This window comes from Sinocyclocheilus anshuiensis, unplaced genomic scaffold (assembly GCF_001515605.1).
Source record: "Sinocyclocheilus anshuiensis isolate Anshui unplaced genomic scaffold, SAMN03320099.WGS_v1.1 scaffold737, whole genome shotgun sequence".
Classification (NCBI taxonomy): domain Eukaryota; kingdom Metazoa; phylum Chordata; class Actinopteri; order Cypriniformes; family Cyprinidae; genus Sinocyclocheilus; species Sinocyclocheilus anshuiensis.
The window spans coordinates 232,877-235,848 of record NW_015540908.1 but is presented as its reverse complement, the minus strand read 5'-3'; the positions used below and the strand labels follow the sequence as shown (position 1 = coordinate 235,848).

Genomic DNA, 2,972 nt, shown 5'->3' with positions numbered 1-2,972 from the left:
TCCCTGCTTGCGTTTTTTTTTTTTTTACTTGCCAGCCACTGCCAGCATTTTCACAAAAGTTTAATGGCACTCAGAATATATCGTTGTATAAATATCTAAACATTCAATATGCCAAAACAATGAACAGAGCCGTCATGCATTTTTTTTTATCAACACTTGAATGTGGGTAAGTGTAATGAAAAAAGCAACATTTTGAACAAAAAGCTGAGAAAATGGTGTTTCTGTAAAAGATTCAGAATGATGATCAAAACATCGATGGAGTCAGTCGTTTCCATCAACACATCCAAAACTTCTCGTTCCTATACCACTTTCTGGATCGTCATTTCATTCCGTAAAGTTAGGCAGTTGTTTGACGATCATGGTATTTTATATATGTATCTTGCTACACATGCAATGGCTTGTTTATGCCTCTTCGCCCGAGTTCTGATCCAGGCGTTCAGTACTCTTTCAGAAGATGCATAATAGCGCCCCCTACCGTATAACAGTGAAAACACAGAAAGCTGGAAAATTCCGTCATTGGCGGGGAAGGAGTTAAACTCGATCTTTAAAAATAATAAAAATCGCAATTGTCGAATCGAACTCAATTCATTCAGAGGAATGAGCAAAAATATGCATTTTGGTGCAGATGCTGATTTATCTCCCAATAATATGTCTTAGTAAGATGATATTTAAATGATCAAACGTATAATGCAATGCAGTACACATATGATGATTGAGGATGAACAAATAAACGTTCCTCAAAACCCTAATGATCAGATTTGAGACTCGGTGATTTTTCTTAAATAAATGACGTCTGGATAATCAAGTAAAGCCAAGCTGTTTCAGTCCAGCGAGTGTTCATCTGGAAATATTACTAATAATATCACAGCTATTCTTACGATTATTCAATAAAACTCAGTAAAGATTTCAGAGCAAAAAGACACATGAAGCAATTAGACTAAAAGACCTTTTACTTGCTAAAGAACTACTATCAATCAGATGACAGAAGGCATGGAGTAGATTGTGTGTGACAGGTTTTGATCATGCTGATCATTTAAAGGGATTAGAAAGTTGGGTTTCTAGTGTTAAACTGAATCAGTATCAAGTACAGATTGACACATTCTCTTATACCTCAGATGTGTTCAGAAACAGTCTGCAGTATCAGCGCTCTTTACTGTTTCTGGTAAGTCCAGGGCTGTGTTGACAGATTCATGCTGCTTGTGTTCAGGCTCCAGGTTCGGTTTATTTTCACTTTAGTGTAATTCCAAATATATTCGGCTGTTACAGGTTATTTATTACACAGTTGGGACACAGTCTGTAGATGCTGTTGCAGTATAGAACAAGCAAAACTGAAGACGTGTGATCCACAGCTACTGCACACAGACCCAGAACTCAACCGCTACTGTAAACATTTGAACCAGCATTGCCGCTTTTCTCGTTCACAGGCGACACAGATCGAGAACTCGTCCTCCTCTACATCACTGAACAAACCTGTCAATAACGCCACCATCACAGCTAACTAGGTTTCTACCTGTAGATGGGACCATCTTACCATGTGTCTAGAGGATAAACGTGGTTTCTGAACACTAACATGTGGACTTCACACGGCTGCTGTGCTCTCGCTGTTACCTGGATGTCACCATCTTCCGTTTAGTTTTTTCTTATTAAACTTAATTGAGGCCGGATCTTGTGTGTTACTGTTTTATTGGTGAGTTGCTGAATGTACCATCTTTGGTTTAATCGAATAAATCTCTCTTCTAAAACCTAGCTGCAGCTTCACAGTGTGTTGTCGTCAGCAGAGACGGATGCCGAGCAAGACTTGAACCACAAACTGTGGACAGAAAGATAAATCGGCGTCTTTCATTTTGGCGGCTCGGTGCTGGGCGCGGCGCTCAGATGACCTCAGGTTGAGTGTATTCTAGCGTCCGGCGCACTCACACACTGTCATTACTCACTTAAGCATATGAAATCCGGCCCCAGTGATCTTCACACAGACGCTCGGCTGAGATCAGATCTACACTCCCCTCTGAGTTTCATGTGAGGCGTTCTTCCTTCACGGAGGAATGTGCAAAACGTCAAATACATAGATGACTGACACATGCTTGGGTGAACCTGTCAGCGATGGCTTTCCCAGACTGACAGATGTAATTAAGATCCACATGCAATACAAAATCACAGTCAAGACATTGGCAGACACAGTTAACAAAAATCACTTTGTGATCTTGCTTTTTACACGGCTGCTTATCAAATAAATACAAATGATTAATAAATAGCCAATAAATTGATTAATGTTCCGAGCAGGGTTGCCAAGCAGACCCCCGACGGAGGGGAAAACCGTGGAAAAAAACATGATTGGGCTAGTTTGAATGGCAATTGGGCTGGTTTTGAACGCAGACCTGGCAACCATGCTGAGTAAATGATGGCAGTTTTATTTTTAAGGTCAACTGAAAATCATGCAGTACAAGCCACCAAAGAAATGCTAAAGAAATACATTATTCATCTAATTTAATTGAAGACTCTAAACACAATATATCAAAAGATAATTAAAATACCACATAAATAATAAGACCACATTATAAAGCCTTTTCGATGTTTTCATGAAGACTTTGTATTTGTCATTTTACAGTAAAAACACTAATAGCATGTGCTACATTATTGTGCAGATCTTAAACAATGGCAAGATATGAGACTTACATTATAACTATGGTAAATATAATCCATTGTAACTTAAGTGTTCATTGTGTGTTATAAACCATCATACTCTTAAAAGCTATAACCACAAATAAGTATCCTTATCATTATTTATGAGATAAAACATAAGATTTTTTATAATGCATTATTCTTTTTTAATAATGCCTTAAGAATACCCTTATAATGTATTGTAAATGCAGGCTTAGAAGGTGTCTGTTTAACCCTTGTGATGTGCTGAAAATCCTTTATCTCACTGATTTAAAGGACAGTGGTTTCCCCCCATCAAGTCATAGACGGGTAAT

The 2,972-nt window shown here is 38.3% G+C and overlaps 1 protein-coding gene across 2 annotated transcripts in view; it reads left to right on the top strand.

Moving 5' to 3' along the window:
* LOC107689156 (2-oxoisovalerate dehydrogenase subunit beta, mitochondrial-like) overlaps nucleotides 1-1,725 on the top strand; it is a 78,951-nt gene extending 77,226 nt beyond the window's left edge. For both annotated transcript variants that reach the window (XM_016487072.1, XM_016487071.1), the window contains one exon: nucleotides 1,425-1,725. The gene's annotated coding sequence lies outside the window, so the exon portion shown is untranslated. The remainder of the gene's footprint in view (nucleotides 1-1,424) is intronic.
* The last annotated feature ends 1,247 nt before the right edge of the window (nucleotides 1,726-2,972 follow it).